Below are 20,618 nucleotides of genomic sequence, written 5' to 3'. Positions count from 1 at the left end.
GGAACTGCTGATGCGCTCATGCATGTTTCAGTGTTACTTGCCTAGAAGCAAGCATAGAAGTTATTTAGCTCATCTGGTAGGCTTGTGTCACTGAGTAGCTCTCGGCTGTCCTCCCCTTTGTAGTCTGTAATAGTTTGCAAGCCCTACCACATCTGACTAGGTATGATTCGATCTTAGTCCTGTATTGACACTTTGCCTATTTGATGGTTTGTCAGATGGCAGAGCGTTTAAAAAAAATGCTTACAGGTATGAGTCCCGCTCTACCCTAGCTCAGTATGAATGTTGCCTGTATTCCATGGCTTCTGGTTGGGGTATGTACGTACAGTCACTGTGGGGGCGACGTTGTCAATGCAAAGGAGTCCTGAAGTTTAGCATCTGCTTAATCTGAACCTTTTCTTATTGACTGAATCACTGGTGCTTCCTGCTTTAATTTTTGCTTGTAAGCAGGAATCAGGAGGATAGAATTATGGTCAGACTTTCTAAATGGAGGGAGAGCTTTGTATGTGTCTCTGTGTGTGGAGTAAAGGTGGTCTAGAATTGTTTTCCCTCTAGTTGCACATTTAACATGCTGATAGAAATGAGGTAAAACGGATTTCAGTTTCCCTACATTAAAGTACCTGGCCACTAGGAGTGTCGCCTCTGGATGAGCTTTTTCCTGTTTGCTTATGGCGGAATACAGCTCATTGAGTGCGGTTTTAGTGCCAGCATCAGTCTGTGGTGGTATGAAGACAGCTATGAAAAATATAGATAGTGTGGTCTACAGCTTATCATGAGCTACTCCACTCAGGGGAGCAAAACCTTGACTTCCTTAGATATTGTGCTCCAGCTTTTGTTCACATATATGCATAGGCCACCACCCTGTGTCTTACCAGAGGCTGCTGTTCTGTCCTGCCGATGGAATGATGCAATTGTGTTTTCTGAAACCTGGCTCAGCAAGTCTGTTTTTGATAAGGATATTTGTATAAGTGGTTACAATGTTTATCGCACTGATCGGGTTCAGAAAGGTGGGGGTGTGGCTATATATGTAAAATCTAAATTCCATGTAAGTGTGGCAAAGTCTGAAACTATTTGTAAACAGTTGGAATTTCTTGCTTTGAATGTTGAGGTTTCAAAGGGCCTCTCTATAACTGTGATTGGCTGTTATAGACCCCCCTCTGCTCTCTGTGATGCATTTTCTTCTTTCACGCACCTTATGTCTAAACTTATTTACAGTGAAATGATCTTGATTGGTGATCTCAACTGGTGTTGGTTAAAGCCGGTGTCTGATGATTTAAAAATGTTTTGTAATTCTATGAATCTTACCCAGTTGATTAACTCACCCACTCACCCAAATCTTAAATACCCAGATAAATCTACCCTGATTGATTTGATATTGACAAATGTTCCACATAAATATTCTGCGGTTGGTGTTTTTTGTAATGATTTAAGTGACCATTGTGCTGTTGTTGCTGTTACTAAGGTTCCAAAGACAAACCCACATTTTATTTGTAAGAGAAATTTGAAGTGTTTTAATGAGCAGGCGTTCTTTCATGATTTGTTTTGTTTTGTTTTGACTGGAGCAAGATTGAGCTTATCCCTGATGTGGAAACTGCCTGGAAATTCTTTCATGATGGTTTTTCCCAAATAGTAAACAAACATGCCCCATTCCACAGGTTCAGGGTTAAAGGGCGGAATAATCCATGGTGTTCTTCTGAGCTGTCTTGTATTATTCACGACCGTAATCTAACCGGGGCTAAAGCAAGGAAATCATGTTCTGATGCTGATTGGCTTATTTTTAGGCAGTTACGAAACAAGTGTTCTTTTTTTTCTCAGGAAGGCCAAGTCTGAATATTTTATGTCTGGTACCACTGATAACCTGAATGACCCTAGAACGTTTTGGAAGGCTATTAAGTCTATGTCTGGTAACAGTAATGTTAATGAATTACCGTCATGTGTTTTGAAGGACTCTGTTGCTATATATGACAAAACTGAAATGCTGAATTGTTTCAATGGGCACTTTGTATCATCTGGTAGGCTGTTTGATTCAGTGTCCTCTGTCTCTGTACAACCCTGTGTGGATGAACCAGTGAGAGCTGGTCAAACTTTTAGCTTTTTGCCATTCTCAGTGCAGGTGGTACATAAAGCCCTGAAATCCTTGGATCAGAGAAAGCCTGCAGGTCCTGGTCTTTTGGATCCCTGCTTTTTAAATCTGGCAGCTGATTTCATAGCTGAAACACTTTACATCTCTGTTCAATCTAACCCTGGAATGTAATGAAATTCCAAAGATCTGGAAATCAGCATTTGTCCTACCACTTTTAAAAGGGGGAGATCCAACTATTTTAAATAATTATAGGCCAATCGCAAAGCTGTCACCCCTGGTGAAAACATTTGAAACCCTTTTAAGTGAACAGCTAAAATCACTTTTATTTACTAACTCTATTTTATCAATGTAGCAATCAGGCTTCAGTAAGAAGCATATCACAATTACAGCAGCCATGAAGGTTTTAAATGATATCACTGAAGCCAAAAAACATTACTGTGTGTCACTTTTATTGATCTCTCTAAGGCTTTTGATATAGTTGATCATGTTAGACTAAGGCAGAGATTGTCAAGTGTAGTTCTTTCAGAGCATGCAGTTGCATGGTTTGCTAACTTGTTAATTGTTTATTCCATGTGTAACTCTGTGTTGTCTGTTCACACTGCTATGCTTTATCTGGCCAGGTCGCAGTTGCAAATGAGAACTTGTTCTCAACTAGCCTACCTGGTTAAATAAAGGTGAAATAAAAAAAATAAAAAATAAAAAAAACTATCTGTCTGATAGAACTCAATGCACTCAATTTGATGGGCTTATGTCTGTTAAATTGTCTGTCTTGAATGGTGTGCCCCAAGGCTCTGTACTTGGTCCTCTCTTATTCACTATTTATATAAATGATTTAGACAAAAATTTCCAAAATGCACAACTTTTTTTATCCTGATGATACTGTTATTTACTGTTGTGCCTCGTCTCTTACAAAAGCTTTCCAGAACTTGCAAACTGCTTTTATACTGTTCAACATACATTGTGTCAATTGAAGCTTATCCTCAATACTGACAACTAAACTAATGGTGTTTTCTAATGCAAGAAATAGACCTCTGAACCTTTCACCTATTACTACCTGTCAGGGCAAGGAGATTGAGGTTGTAACCTCATATAAATATCCTGGAATTTTAATTGATGACGGCCTCTTTTAAATTGCATATTCAATCATTTACAAAAAAATTGAAGCTGAAATTGGGATTTTATTTTAGGAATAAGGCCTGTTTTTCTTTTGAAGCCAGAAGGAGGCTAGTATCAGCTACATTTATGCCTTTACTGTTACAACAAATGAGTGGGGAGGTGTGGAGTCAGGCGCAGAGAGCAAAAGTTGTGGGAAAAAACACGATTTAATGTTCCGGAAAAATAACATGAACAAAAGTAGGAAAACAAATGATCAGAAATATAAACGGACAGTGTGAAACCCAAAATACAAACAAAATACACTCAAATAAAGAACAGACGAACAAGCCCGCACGAAACAGAAGCGGGCTGAACAAACTATATATAACCCCACCCTAACAACCAAACAAGAAACAGGTGATACCAATCAGACAAAACTAAAGGAACACAGAACAACGGATCGGTGATAGCTAGTAGACCGGCGACGACGACCGCCACCCGAACAAGAAGGGGGAGTCACCTTCGGTAATATTCGTGACATTTACTAGACTATGGGGATATTTTATATATGAATGCTTCCACTCAGTGTTTGAGATCAATTGACACCCTTTACCATGGCACTTTGAGATTTATTTTAAACTGCAAAACCCTTATGCACCACTGCACTTTGTATACCAGGGTTGGCTGGCCTTCTCTAGTCACTCGTAGGCTCAGTCACTGGTATACTTTTATTTACAAAGCCATTTTAGGGTTTACTACATTTTTATTTGTGCATTTTTATTGTTCAGAAATGTGGTGGGTACTCTCTTCGTTCGCTGGACTTTATCCTGCTAACTGTTCCAAATGTCCAAACTGAATTTGGTAAAAGGGCTTTTATGTACGTAGAATGTATGCACACATGACTGTAAGTCGCTTTGGATAAAAGCGTCTGCTAAATGGCATATATTATTATTATTATGTACTCGGCGCCATCGTCTTGGAACACCTTACAAAATACTTTTAAACTGGAAGAACTTGTCCCGATTGGTGTTTTTAAATCACTGATGAAGGATTTTGAGGCTGATTCCCTGACCTGTCAATGTTTTTAATTAGCTGTTTTATACTCTTGTGAATTCAATGGTTTTTACTAGATTACTTGTAGTTTTTCATGTCGGTCTGTAATTTATTTGTAATGACTTTCGTGCTGCCTATCTTTGCCAGGGTGCTCTTGAAAAACATATTTTAATCTCAATGAGCCCTTCCCGGTTAAATAAAATCAATAAATAATAAGATATTACAGTTTTGAATGTCCCGTTGGTAGGATATACGTGCTTTCAGCTCATCCCATTTATTTTCCAGCCATTGAACAGTAGCTAGCAGGATGGAAGGCAAGGGCAGATGAATCCTTGCCTTACTTGGACTAACAGTATATACTTTGACACTGACAAGAAGCATTACGACCATCATAATCATATAAACCAGATAAGCCTATCACTTACATGCCCTTGTATCAGTCATTAATAGGTTGTCTTCTTGTCCTGCTCCTGAAATCTGCTCCTGCATTCATCCCAGTCATCAACAGGGCATTGGGATGCGTGCATGTTGGACATCAATGTGTGTGCAATTACAATGATCATTTACTAGGGTCAATTAAAATACATATATATATAAATATAAATATAAATATAAATAAATAACAGCCTACGTGTCAACATTATGTTTATGGTGTAATGGAATGTTTTGCCTTGTGTGGTTGGTTTTGTGGGTTTTGACACTCTAATGAAGGTGTCATAACCATCCATAAAATAATGCAATATATATATCACAAAAGGTCTAAATGTGTCATGACAGTGTTGTGACCATATTATAACAGGTTATGTCAGCTGTTATGACATTAGGACATGGTTATGACCGTGTCATAATGTTATGACATTGGGTGTCAAAGCAAGCAGAACCTGCTAGTCAAATTATTACAGATGATGCCGTAGCATAGCAGTGTAGCCTTTTTGTCTTCTACCAAACCAATCAGATGGTTATTCGACATAACGAAGCTTCGGTCGCCATTGATCACGTGCTTCTGATAAAGGATAAAAGCATCGGCACAATGTTTTCGAAGCTCCGGTATCAAAAGTAACATCAGGCTCTATTATGCTGTTTGGAGAATGTACAGTTGAAGTCGCACGTTTACATATACTTAGGTTGGAGTCATTCAAACTCGTTTTTTCAACCACTCCACACATTTCTTGTTAACAAACTATAGTTTTCGGTTAGGACATCTACTTTGTGCATGACACAAGTCATTTTTCCAAAAATTGTTTACAGATTACTTCACTTATAATTCACTGTATCACAATTCCAGTGGGTCAGCAGTTTACAAATACTAAGTTGACTGTGCCTTTAAACAGCTTGGAAAATTCCAGAAAATTATGTCATGGCTTTAGAAGCTTCTGTTTGGCTAATTAACATAATTTGAGTCAATTGGAGGTGTACATGTGGATGTATTTCAAGGCCTACCTTCAAACGCTGTACCTCTTTGTTTGACATCATGGGAAAATCAATAGAAAACAGCCAAGACCTCAGAAAATATATTGTAGACCTACAGAAGTCTGGTTCATGCTTGGGAGCAATTTCCAAATGCCTGAAGGTACCACGCTCATCTGTACAAACAATAGTATGCAAGTATAAACACCATGGGACCACGCAGCTGTCATACTGCTCAGGAAGGAGATGCATTCTGTCCCCTACTTTGGTGCGAAAAGTGCAAATCAATCCCAGAACGACAGCAAAGGACCTTGTAATGATGCTGGAGGAAACAGGTACAAAAGTATCTATATCCACTGTAAAACGAGTCCTATAGCCACATTACCTGAAAGGCTGCTCAGCAAGGAAGAAGCCACTGCTCCAAAACCGCCATAAAAAAAGCCAGACTACGGTTTGCAACTGCACATAGGGACAAAGATTGTACTTTTTTGGAGAAATGTCCTCTGGTCTGATGAAACAAAAATAGGACTGTTTGGCCATAATGACCATCGTTATGTTTGGAGGAAAAAGGGGGGGGGGCTTGCAAGCCAAAGAACATCACCCCAACTGTGAAGCACGGGGGTGGCAGCATCATGTTGTGGGTTGTGCTTTGCTGCAGGGGGGGCTGGTGCACTTCACAAAATAGATGGCATCATGAGGAGGAAACGTATGTGGATATATTGAAGCAACATCTCAAGACATGAGGAAGTTAAAGCTGGTTCGCAAATGGGTCTTCCAAATGGACAAAGCATACTTCCAAATTTGTGGCAAAATGGCCTAAGGACAACAAAGTCAAGGTATTGGAGTGGCCATCACATGGCCCTGACCTCAAACCTATAGAATATTTGTGGGCAGAACTGAAAAAGCACGTGCGAGCAAGGAGGCCTACAAACCTGACTCAGTTACACAAGCTCTGTCAGGAGGAATGGGCCAAAATTCACCCAACTTACTGTGGGAAGCTTGTGGAAGGCTACCTGAAACATTTGACCCAAGTTAAACAATGTAAAGGCAGTGCTTCCAAATGCTAATTGAGTGTACAGTCGTGGCCAAAAGTTCTGAGAATGACACAAATATAAATTTTCAAACAGTTTGCTGCTTAGGTGTCTTTAGATATTTTTGTCTGGTGTTACTATGGAATACTGAATCTATAATTACAAGCATTTCATAAGTGTAAAAGGCTTTTTATTGACAATTACATGAAGTTGATGCAAAGAGTCAATATTTGCAGTGTTGACCCTTCTTTTTCAAGACCTCTGCAATACGCCCTGGCATGCTGTCAAGTAACTTCTGGGCCACATCCTGACGGATGGCAGCCCATTCTTGCATAATCAATGCTTGGAGTTTGTCATAATCTGTGGGTTTTTATTTGTCCACCCGCCTCTTGAGGATTGACCACAAGTTCTCAATGGGATTAAGGTCTGGGTAGTTTCCTGGCCATGGACCCATAATATCAATGTTTTGTTCCCCAAGCCACTTAGTTATCACTTTTGCCTTATGGCAAGGTGCTCCATCTTGCTGGAAAAGGCATTGTTTGTCACCAAACTGTTCCTGGATGGTTGGGAGAAGTTGCTCTCGGAGGATGTATTGGTACCATTCTTTATTCATGGCTGTGTTCTTAGGCAAAATTGTGAGTGAGCCATCTCCCTTGGCTGAGAAGCAACCCCACACATGAATGGTCTCAGGATGCTTTACTGTTGGCATTACGCAGGACTGATGGTAACGCTCACCTCACCAAGATTTTTTCCGGATGCCCCAAATAATCGGAAAGGGGATTCATCAGAGAAAATGACTTTACCCCAGTCCTCAGCAGTCCAATCCCTGTACCTTTTGCAGAATATCAGTCTGTCTCTGATGTTTTTTTCTGTAGAACGGGCTTCTTTGCTGCCCTTCTTGACACCATTCCATTCTCCAAAAGTTTTATTCTCCCTGTGCATGCAGATGCACTCACACCTGCCTGCTGCCATTCCTGAGCAAGCTCTGTTCTGGTGGTGCCCCGATCCCGCAGCTGTATCAACTTTAGGAGACGGTCCTGGCACTTGCTGGACTTTCTTGTGCGCCCTGAAGCCTTCTTCACAACAATTGAACCGCTCTCCTTGAAGTTCTTGATGATCCAATAAATGGTGGATTTAGGTGCAATCTTACTGGCAGCAATATCCTTGCCTGTGAAGCCCTTTTTGTGCAAAGCAATGATGATGGCACATGTTTTCTTGCAGGTAACCATGGTTGACAGAGGAAGAACAATGATTCCAAGCACCACCCTCATTTTGAAGCTTCCAGACGGTTATTCGAACTCAATCAGCATGACAGAGTGATCTCCAACCTTGTCCTCGTCAACACTCACCTGTGTTAACGAGATAATCACTGACATGATGTCAGCTGGTCCTTTTGTGGCAGGGCTGAAATGCAGTGGAAATGTTTTTGGGGGATTCAGTTCATTTGCATGGCAAAGAGGGACTTTGCAATTAAATGCAATTCATCTGATCACTCTTCATAACATTCTGGAGTATATGCAAATTGCCATCATACAAACTGAGGCAGCAGACTTTGTGAAAATTAATATTTGTGTTATTCTCAAAACTTTTGGCCATGACTGTATGTAACCTTCTGACCCACTGGGAATGTGTTGAAATAAATAAAAGCTGAAATAAATCATTTTCTCCACTGTTATTCTGACATTTCACATTCTTAAAATAAAGTGGTGATCCTAACTGACCTAAGACAGGGAATTTTTCTAGGATTAAATGTCAGGAATTGTGAAAGACTGAGTTGAAATGTGTTTGGCTAGGGTGTATGTCAACTTCCGACTTCAACTGTAAGTCCTAAATAATATATACTTGCTGCCCTATGTTCTATCCCTTTGTATGTCCATGCCCTTAGTTCCTATTCCTTTTAGTCACCTGCCACTACTTTGTTTTGTCTGCAGCACCTTATGTTGATCTTAATATGTTTCCCTCATCTCCCTTCCAGACCACATCCTAAAGCATATCCTTGGTATCCACACCAATCTCCAACTCCTGTTTGTTTGTGTGTGTAATACCGCTAAATCTATATCTAATTCTGACCGATGTGCAATAGTGGTAGGAACAGTCTTGAACATAGTTTACAGTCCACCCTAGTCCCAGTCCTTTCCTTCAAAGCTCATGAGGCATTTCTAAGCTATGTTCTTTAAGAATCAATGGGTATATATCATTCATTTATAAGTCCAAAAATGGATGTTGCAACTAAGGATTCCTACTTTTAAAAAGTGTCAATTATTTCACTGCTGGTTCCCTCCCCATTCATTGTGCAATAAGATGTATTTCTGCTTTGTACCTGGTCTGACAAGGCTTCATCCTTCTCAAGAGTTTGCCATTGATCTTTGGACTGTTTCAAAGCAGCAATAAAGTGAAAAAAGCTGTAAAACAAAAGATGGCAACACAGTAAAGTAGGGGGCTGAACTGAAGTAAAAAGGAATTTTATGAAGGTTTAGTATGGTTTTGTTTTTGTCACATCAGGGCATCATCCAAGGCCACATCCTTATCAATTTTCCATTCATCTTTGGACCGTTGCACACAATTAACAAATTTAAAGCTGTAAAAAGACAGATGGTAAAGTTGGTGGGTGTGCCTAAACTAAATTAAACTGATGTTTTCATTCTCAAAGTTTAGAACCATCTATATTGAAAACAATATATAAATGCAACATGTAAAGTGTTGGTCCCATGTTTCATGAGCTGAAATAAAAGATCCCTGAAATGTTCCATACGCACAAAAAGCTTATTTCTCTAAAATGTTGTGCACAAATGTTTACTTCCCTGTTAGTGAGCAATTCTCCTTTGTCAAGATAATCCATCCACCTGACAGGTGTAGCATAACAAGAAGCTGATTATACAGCCTGATCATTACAAAGGTGCAGCAGACATTTTTGGCCTTTTATTTTTTTTTAAATAAAAGGCCAGTCTAAAATGTGCAGTTTTGTTACACAATACAATGCCACACAAGTCTCAAGTTTTGAGGGCGCATCCAATTGGCATGTTAACTGCAGGAATGTCCACTAGAGTCATTGCCAGAGAATTTAATGTTTATTTCTCGACCATATTTCTCTACCTCATTTTAGAGAATTTGGCAGACTGTCAGAAACAGTCTTAGGGAAGCTCCTCTGCGTGCTCTTCGTCCTTACCAGGGTCTTGACCTGACTGCAGTTCGGCATCATAACTGACTTCAGTGGGCAAATGCTCACTTTCGATGGCCACTGGCATGCTGGAGAAGTGCGCTCTTCACAGATGAATATCGGTTTCAACTATACCGAGCAGATGGATGACAGCGTGTATGGCGTTGTGTGGGCGAGCGTTTTTATCGATGGCAACTTCAATACACAAAGATATCGTGACGAGATGCCCATTGTCGTGCCATTCATCCGCCGCCATCCGGCCATCCTCCGACTTCATGTTTCAGCATGATAATGCACAGCCAAAATGGTCGCAAGGATCTGTACACGATTCCTGGAAGCTGAAAATGTTCCAGTTCTTCCATGCGTACTCACCAGACATGTCACCTATTGAGCATGTTTGGGATGCTCTGGATTGACGTGTACAACAGCGTCTTCCACTTCACGCCAATAACCAGCAACTTCGCACAGACATTGAAGAGGAGTGGGACAACATTCCACAGACTGCAATCAACAGCTTGATCAACTCTATGCGAAGAAGATGTGTCTCGCTGCATGAGGCAAATGGTGGTCATACCAGATACTGACTGGTTTCCCTACCAACAGATGCATATCTGTGTTCCCAGTCATGTGAAATCCATAGATTAGGGTCTAATGCATTTATTATCAGAGATTGGTGTCTAAATATCAAATTAAGTGAAAATGTCAGTCGGAACCAGTACCACGCAGGTCCCTTAACCAGGAGACTTTGCATCAAAGAGGTTTTAATATTCTCCGATCTTCCATAATAAACTGAGCAAAAATATAAATGCAAAATTTCTGAGATATTATTGAGTTACAGATCATATAAGGAAATCAGTCAACGGAAATAGATTCATTAGGCCCCAATCTATGGATTTCACATGACTGGGAATACAGATATGCATCTGCTCGTCACAGATACCTTTAAAGGTAGGGGCATGGATCAGCTAACGTCATAGACAACATAGCTACTAGAACTAACGTGTTAGTAAAGCCGCTACAATGATGCAGTAAGGTGTACAGTCAGCAAGCTATTTAGCAGTTACACCGGCGGGCCCTGGTGGCAATTAATTAATAAAACCAAAAGCTTACCTTGACTTGGAATAGTTTCAGAGTTAGATAGCCATAGCCAGCTAGATAACATAGCATCCCTCTCTGTTTGCTCCGGGTGTTTGCGTAAACTAATCTAGCTAGCTGGAGTGAAAATAAAAAATTATGAAATATAGATACTCTATCTCTTGCTTTCCTTCATTAAAAAAGTTACTTTGTTCAACTATTCGCTTTCTCTCTTTTGAGTCAATATTTTATGCGCTGCAGTGCTAGTTAGCCTATGCTTTCAATAGTAGATTCATTCTCTGATCTTTTGATTGGGTGGACGTGTCAGTTCATGCTGCAAGAGCTCTGATAGGTTGGAGAACATCTTCCTGGAGGGCATCATAATTACTATGTAAGTCTATAGAAGGGGAAGAGAACCCTGAGCCTCCTAGGTTTTGTAATGAAGTCAATGTACACATAGGAGGACGGAAAGTCTTCCATTTTATCTAAAAAGGATAGCTTTCCATATTTCACTATGATTTTTTTTTTAATTCACTGAGTAGGATGGTCCTCCCCTTCCCCCTCTGAGGAGCATCCACTGATAATAATTTTCAATGAGCATGTCAGCATTCCAACTTGTCAACACTCTGTGAACATTCTATTGTATAGGCTCCCATACAACAAGATATATTACGGTGTGAAAAACATAGAAAGCTTCTTTAAAAAAAATCATATATCAATTTGATAAGGGCCTTGTGGGGAACAATTTAATACCATCAAACCTTTGGACAAGTGGACACATTTTTAATCTGCAGCGACTGAAATTGTATTTAAAAAGCCTGTGGCTCATCTGTTTTATTTCATCACCGTATAGAGAAGTCCTTCTTCGGGAAAACCTCTCCACTCCCGCATTTGTCCTATACGTTTCCCAGTCGAGCCGCATCATATTTAGGATCCTGTTTCCGAAACTCTGTTATCTTCTCAAGAGTAAATGGGCTTGACGAACTGCAGGAATAACCTTTGTGATCTTCCTCAATGGGATTCTTTGCAGTGATTTGCAGGGGCGAAAGGTTAGTCTTTCCTTTCCCGGCCCTTCCTTTCTGCTTGGCAAACAGAAGCATAATGAAGTTACTTATATCAGGCTTGTTACAAATGCCCTGTGCCCTCACCGAGATAGCCCACTCTGTGCTTCTGTCTTCCATCCTTTGTCTGAATCCTGGAATATGGAATATCTACAGGTGTACAGAGGCACATTATCAGCAACCATCACTCCTGTGTTTCAATGACATGTTGTGTTAGCTAATCCAAGTTTATAATTTTAAAAGGCTAATTGATCATTAGAAAACCCTTTTGCAATTATGTTAGCACAGCTGAAAACTGTTGTTCTGATGAAAGAAGCAATAAAACTGGACTTCTTTAGACTAGTTGAGTATCTGAAGCATCAGCATTTGTGGGTTTGATTACAGGCTCAAAATGGCCAGAAACAAAGCGCTTTCTTCTGAAACTCGTCAGTCTATTCTTGTTCTGAGAAGTAAAGGCTATTCCATGCGAGAAATTGCCAAGAAACTGAAGATCTCGTACAACACTGTGTACTACTCCCTTCACAGAACAGTGTAAACGGGCTCTAACCAGAATCGAAAGAGTAGTGGGAGGCCCAGGTGCACAACTGAGCAAGGGGACAAGTACATTAGAGACGCCTCACAAGTCCTTAACTGGCAACTTTTGAACGGTAGTTTATATGTTTTAAAATCATTTCTTATTGATCTATACAATATATGAAATACTTTTCACTTTCTAACATTCAAAATAATAGATATTTCTAAATGTCACTATAACTCCACAAAGCACTGCTGGGACAAGCCAATTTTCTTTCCCTAAGCACTTTAAACAACGCATAAACAAAAATGATTGTAGTATAAAGGATTTTCATGATTAATTATTGATAAGCAGTTCAATATAAACAAAAACATGTATTTGTAATTTTTTAAAGTGTTATTTGTGGTCCTGCATCTCATTGCTTGAGGCGTCACTACAAACCCTGGTTCGATCCCGAGCTGTATCACAACCGGCCGAGACCGGGAGTCCCATAGGGCGGCGCACAATTGGCCCAGCGTCGTCCGGGTTAGGGGAGGGTTTGGCCTGGGTAGGGCATCATTGTAAAATAAGAATTTGTTCTTAACTGACTTGTCTAGTTAAATAAAGGTTAAATAAAAAAAATATGTTGATCTTTGTCAATATGTCATTGTGGCACATTACATCTCCCTGTGTTTGAGAAATAAACCTTTTATGGGCAAGGTGTGTTTGCCTGGCCTGGCTGTATCAGAGGTGACACTCAATGGGTGATTGAATCCAATTGTTAAGGAGCTGATATCAGTCAGGCATAGTGTTGAAGATGACTGCTGGCTCCAGAATGCATAGACTAGGCTCTTTGCTGCTTCTCTTTCTGTGCTGTTTACTCTTCACACCCGACCAGGCATGCAAACAGACCTGCAGTGCTGCTGCTGCCACAGAACCAACGCTCTACGTTGATGATGAATATTACATTTTTCCTGCAGCAAGAAGTAAATTCAGCACTTTCGTAGGGACGCCCCATGTACACGACAAGGCTGTCAGGTGCTGTTTTTTTTGTTTTGTTATTATTATTTTATTTCACTTTTATTTAACCAGGTAGGACAGTTGAGAGCAAGTTCTCATTTACAACTGCGACCTGGCCAAGATAAAGCAAAGCAGTGCGACAAAAACAACAACACAGAGTTACACATAAACAAGCGTACAGTCAGTAAAACAAAAGTAAAGAAAATAGAAAGATCTATGTACAGTGTCTGCAAATGTAGAAGGGTAGGGAGGTAGGCAATAAATAGGCCATTGAGGCGAAAATAATTACAATTTAGCATTAATACTGGAGGGATAGATGTGCAGATGACGATGTGCACTTAGAGATACTGGGGTGCAAAAAGAGAAAGAGGGTAAGTAATAATATGGGGATGAGGAAGTCATCTATTTACAGATTGGCTGTGTACAGGTACAGTGATCGGTAAGCTGCTCTGACAGCTGATGCTTTAAGTTAGAGAGGGAGATGTAAGAATCCTGCTTCAGAGGTTTTTGCAATTCGTTCCAGCCATTGGCAGGAAAGAACTGTAAGGAAAGGCGGCCAAAGGAAGTGTTGGCTTTGGGGATGACCAGTGAAATATACCTGCTGGAGCGCATGCTACGGGTGGGTGTTGCTTTGGCGTGAGCTGAGATAAGGCGGGGCTTTACCTAGCAAAGACTTATAGATGACCTGGAGCCAGTGGGTTTAGCGGCGGATATGTAGTGAGTGCCAGCCAACGAGAGCATACAGGTTGCAGTGGTGGGTAGTATATGGGGGTTTGCTGATAAAATGGATGGCACTGTGATAGACTACATCCAGTTTTCTGAGTAGAGTGTTGGGGGCTATTTTGTAAATGACATCACCGAAGTCAAGGATCGGTAGGATAGTCAGTTTTATGAGGGTATGTTTGGCAGCATGAGTGAAGGATGCTTTGTTGCGAAATAAGAAGCCGATTCTAGATTTAATTTTGGATTGGAGATGCTTAATGTGAGTCTGGATGGAGAGTTTACAGTCTAACCAGACACCTAGGTATTCGTCCATATATTCTAAGTCCGAACTGTCCAGAGTAGTGATGCTAGTTGGTCGGGAGGGAGCAGGCAGCAATCAGTTGAAGAGCATGCACTTAGTTTTACTAGCATTTAAAAGCAGTTGGAGTCCACGGAAGGAGTGTTGTATGGCATTGAAGCTCGTTGGGAGGTTTGTTAGCGCAGTGTCCAAAGAAGGGCCAGATGTATACAGAATGGTGTCGTCTGCGTAGAGGTTTATCAGAGAATCACCAGCAGCAAGAGCGACATCATTGATATGTACAGAGAAAAAAGTTGGCCCGAGAATTGAACCTTGTGGCACCCCCATAGAGACTGCCAGAGGTCCGGACAAAATGCCCTCCGATTTGACATACTGAACTCTATCTGAGAAGTAGTTGGTGAACCAGGCGAGGCAGTCATTTGAGAAGCCAAGGCTATTGAGTCTGCTGATAAGAGTGTGGTGATTGAAAGAGTCAAAAGCCTTGGCCAGGTCGATGAAGACGGCTACACAGTACTGTCTTTTATCGATGGTGGTTATGATATAGTTTAGTACCTTGAGCGGGGCTGAGGTGCACCCATGACTAGCTCGGATACCAGATTGCATAGTGGAGAAGGTACGGTGGGATTCGAAATGGTCGGTGATCTGTTTATTAACTTGGCTTTTGAAGATTTTAGAAAGGCAGGGCAGGATGGATATAGGTCTATAACAGTTTGGGTCGAGAGTGTCTCCCCCTTTGAAGAGAGGGATGACTGCGGCAGCTTTCCAATCTTTGGGCATCTCAGACGATACAAAAGAGAGGTTGAATAGGCTAATAATAGGGTTTGCAACAATTTCGGCGGATAATTTTAGAAAAAGAGGGTCCAGATTGTCTAGCCCAGCTGATTTGTAGGGATCCAGATTTTGCAGCTCTTTGCGGTATCCGATGGGGTGGGGGAAGTTGTTGGAATGGTATGGGGCAGCGTTAGCACATGGGAAACTGACAATAAAAAAGGACAGTCCTGACCTCAGTGTTATGCTATTAATACAGAACCGGAGACTACAGAACCGGAGACTACAGAACCGGAGACTAATACAGACCGGAGACTAATTCAGACCGGACTCCCTCCCTCTCTTCTCCACCAGCTCCCAAACAGTTAGAAAAATATTATTTACAATGTCCGCGAGGCATTAATGCAAGGTGTCAGACTTCCTCCTTCTGTGACATCCAGGCCCAGGCAGCCTCTCCTCCGACCCCCCCCCCCCCCCGCCCCCTCTAGAGAGATGGACACGTATGCTCGCTCGGCTGTCTGTGTGTTGCTGGTGGCCTCAGCAGAATTTGCCACTCATGTACAGTATGGGATATCCCAGCCCACCCTAGCAACTTGACATCAGAACCCATCCAAAAGAACATATCACCGTCATCCTTTTTCTTTCTCCACACTACATATGCAGTTTATGTAGAGCCTGCTACCAACTTTAGAATGGCTAAATAATGTAGCATGACGATGCAGGCATTGCTCATTTGAATTGTGAATAGTGGGGCATGAATCACCCCACTGCTGAGGTAGACAGGGGGAGAAACTGCTGTATTGTTATGTGTGTCACTCAGTCCATTGTCAACGCCCTCAACACTTGTCTTTCCCGGGTAAGGACATGACACAAGCTTCCCACAATGAGGTTAGTATTTTTTGTTGCTTTTGCATCCAAGTCCACACCCACACAGCTTTCTCTCTGTCTCTATTTCTCTGCTGCAGGTCAGATACACTGCGATGGGTCCCACAGAAGGAGCAGGAGGAGAGGTCTCCCGAGTGGCGCAGTAGTCTAAGGCACTGCATCGCAGCGCTAGCTGTGCCACTAGAGATCCTGGTTTGAGTCCAGGCTCTGTCGCAGCCGTCCGCAACCGGGAAAGCCATGGGGGCGGTGCACAATTGGCCCAGCGTCGTCCGGGTTAGGGGAGGGTTTGGCCGGCAGGGATGTTCTTGTCCCATCGTGCACTAGCAACTCCTGTGGCGGGCTATGCGCAATGCACGCTGACACGGTCGCCAGGTGTATGGTGTTTCCTCTGACACATTGGTGCGGCTGGTTCCCCGGTTAAGCGTGCATTGTGTCAAGAAGCAGTGCGGCATGGCTGGGTTGTGGTTCAGGAAGAAGCATGGCTCTCGACCCTCATCTCTCCTCAGTCCGTACGGGAGTTGCAGCGATGGGACAAGACTGTAACTACCAAGATACCTTGGATACCACAAAATTGGGGAGAAAAAAAGTAGCAGGAGGGAGCAAGCAGGTGATATGTGTAGATGTAGCACAGTGGATAAAGTCCTGTAAGCAAGCCCTGGCACGGCTCCCCGATTGCCTGCCTGCTGTGTGAGCCGTGGCCTGCCTGCTGTGTGGGCCGTGGCCTGCCTGCTGTGTGAGCCGTGGCCTGCCTGCTGTGTGGGCCGTGGCCTGCCTGCTGTGTGAGCCGTGGCCTCCCTTGCCATGTGTGTGTTGCTGGCTGGCTGGTGACCCATGCTGCAGGATGGAAGGACCTGGGGCCAGATTAACCCTGTGAGAACCACGTTACCTAAATTGCATCCTTTACAGGCAAAATATAAAATGTATTTCATTGTCTTACAGACATGTCAAATGACCAAAAGTAAATATATTTTTAAATGTATGCTAAAAGAGGTCAGGACAACCAAATATTACTAAAAGTAAGTTAGATGTTCTCCATACGTAGAAAACACCCCAAATAGTTGATCCTTTCATAAATACACATTTTTGGTAGCGAAATGCAAACATTTGAATTGGTCAAGTTGGTACATTTTGCCATTTCAGATGTGTATATACCATTAGACAATAGTTCCCATCACGTCAATGCTTTTGCTCCATTTGAATGGGATTTGTATATCATTTCAGTTGTTTTTAGCACAATTGTAAAACCATTGAAGCTCATGTGGCCTTTTTGCAACGATTCCATAAAATTGTTCTACAAACCTGAAATTGAAAAAAAACATATTTTCATAATCAGAGGCCAAGTAAGTATTTATGAAGGGTAATCCATTTTCTTGCTCTAATTTGGATCTATGCTTTGGTCTCACAGGGTTAGAAAGCCCTCGCAAATGACAGAGATGCCTTCCATTCACACTTGACCAGCTGGCACAGACACAGGGCCCTCAGAAAACATAAATGGCATTGGAGTACATCCCTGAATGCAAAGAGTGTGTTTTGGAGGTTGAGGGTGATCTGACATGATGCATGTCTACCAGATATTGTGAGGCGAGTGCCTTGACCCTTTGATCTCTATATCTTCCTTGGTGTTTTCCACTAAGTGGGCGGCTGCAATAAGTCCTGGCGGAAGATGACAAGCTGAAATCTGACAGGCTGATTTCTGACATGTCTACCTGCCCCCTTGCGGATTGGTCTGTGGCTGCGTGCGGCATCTCTCCTCTCCTGCCTGTTATCTTGGTAGTTGAGGTGACCTGTGTGGCCCAGTGGGAGGGGCGCAATCTCCATCCCTCAGCGCCTCAAGATCAAGGCTGCGGTCTACGGCAGTCTACCCTTATGAGACAAGTTTGTATGGTGTGTGGTTGCGGGATGATCCAATTGCTGATTACTTTATTTTTTACAAGGCCCCTCACTTCGACATTACCACAAATGACTTCAGCGACGGCAGACTCAGACAGAAGTACAGTATGTGGTGAACATGTAGCAGCGGAAGAATTCAGTTTGAGTCATCAGGCAAGCACACAGGTGCACATAAATGCTTGGGCACACCCCTTTACATTCAGTAACACACACTTCCTAAATAATTTTGTCATGCACATAAACACCGGCATACATTATTTACCAGGGGCACAACTTTGGTTTTAGGTGTGGGGGGGGGGGGGTGGCTGTAATGTGTATATATATATATTTTTTTAATGTAGGGGGTAGATCAGCTTTAATATTGCAGATAGATTGTGGCTTCCATCAATGTAATAATTTCCAATCACCCAAATTTGTTTTGTTTAAATATATTTTCCTTCATTTTTTCCCACTAACCCTACCATCCCTCCCCTACATGGGATGAACGAATGGACAACAACTCTTAGGCTTCCACTTTCATCTTATATATACTATATACATTTTACGGACACCGTATATTTTACAATAGTTATCTTTTGTTTGTTTTTAGTCCCATCCTTCAGCTCCACACAACCCCTCCCATCTATCTCTGAACACCATCCAGTCCCATCCTTCAGCTCCACACAACCCCTCCCATCTATCCCTGAACACCATCCAGTCCCATCCTTCAGCTCCACACAACCCCTCCCATCTATCTCTGAACACCATCCAGTCCCATCCTTCAGCTCCACACAACACCTCCCATCTATCCCTGAACACCATCCAGTCCCATCCTTCAGCTCCACACAACCCCTCCCATCTATCCCTGAACACCATCCAGTCCCATCCTTCAGCTCCACACAACCCCTCCCATCTATCTCTGAACACCATCCAGTCACATCCTTCAGCTCCACACAACCCCTCCCATCTATCTCTGAACACCATCCAGTCCCATCCTTCAGCTCCACACAACCCCTCCCATCTATCCCTGAACACCATCCAGTCCCATCCTTCAGCTCCACACAACCCCTCCCATCTATCCCTGAACACCATTTAGTCCCATCCTTCAGCTCCACACAACCCCTCCCATCTATCCCTGAACACCATCCAGTCCCATCCTTCAGCTCCACACAACCCCTCCCATCTATCTCTGAACACCATCCAGTCCCATCCTTCAGCTCCACACAACCCCTCCCATCTATCCCTGAACACCATCCAGTCCCATCCTTCAGCTCCACACAACCCCTCCCATCTATCTCTGAACACCAGCCAGCTTTGTGCTGTGATGTTTCACAAAAGTTCTGAACACTTCTATTCTCATAGATTCTACATATTATAAAAAATAAAATAAAATGTTTTTGCTAAGAGTATTATTATATTATTGATCGATTTGACTATGACTTTTTAAATCACCCATCAGTGCTATTTGCAGAGGTGGACATAACTTGGCAGGGGTCTGGTGGTCCTCACATTTTCTGGGGCATCGAAAGATAATTTCTACACAATCTAATATGACCCATGGCCCTTCTAGTCATCTCTCTTTAGAACAACAAAAAGTAAGCAAAAATGCCCACAGTCATCAAGCTAGGTAAGAGATCATTAAATATGTTTGGGTAATTGATAAGACTGAACTAGATCCATGCTAACTAAATAATCAAAATTGTGTTGCACCATAGAACATACTATATGCCAGTGAAACTGAATATCATGCATTCAGAAATTGTATTATTCCTTTGGGGCTTGTCTACAGATTCTCCCTTTTCCCTGTTTTTGTTTGCTTGGAAATGTTGATACTGAAGACTGTTATCAGAAGAAACTGTGTAACCTAGCATTTAGAGTGGCTAATAAATGCATTGCCATTCATTGGAAGGATGGTTATCCTCCCACAATGGATGGAAGACGTCAAGTTCTGTATAGCATCACTAGATTTGTTTTACGATTAAGGGTATACCGTACAACTTTCATAAGGTCTGGATGCCTTCATATGGAATACTGTACAACAAAAGCAGTCTCTATTTAAAACATGCCCACGTCAGGAGAGATACCTATTTTAGGCAGGTTTTCCTACTTACAAAGCATGTAGAGGTATGTAATTTTTTATCATAGGTACACTTCAACTGTGAGAGACGGAATCTAAAACAAAAGTCCAGAATTTTTATGAATGATTTTTAAGTAATTAATTTGCATTTTATTGCATGACATAAGTATTTGATCACCTACCAACCAGTAAGAATTCCGGCTCTCACAGACCTGTTAGTTTTCCTTTAAGAAGCCCTCCTGTTCTCCACTCATTACCTGTATTAACTGCACCTGTTTGAACTTGTTACCTGTATAAAAGACACCTGTCCACACACTCAATCAAACAGACTCCAACTTCTCCACAATGGCCAAGACCAGAGAGCTGTGCAAGGACATCAGGGATAAATTTGTAGACCTGCACACGGCTGGGATGGGCTACAGGACAATAGGCAAGCAGCTTGGTGAGAAGGCAACATCTGTTGGCGCAATTATTTGAAAATGGACGAAGTTCAAGATGACGGTCAATCACCCTCGGTCTGGGGCTCC

The sequence above is a fragment of the Oncorhynchus gorbuscha genome, linkage group LG12, assembly GCF_021184085.1.
Source record: "Oncorhynchus gorbuscha isolate QuinsamMale2020 ecotype Even-year linkage group LG12, OgorEven_v1.0, whole genome shotgun sequence".
NCBI lineage: Eukaryota > Metazoa > Chordata > Actinopteri > Salmoniformes > Salmonidae > Oncorhynchus > Oncorhynchus gorbuscha.
This window is presented reverse-complemented; position numbering follows the sequence as displayed.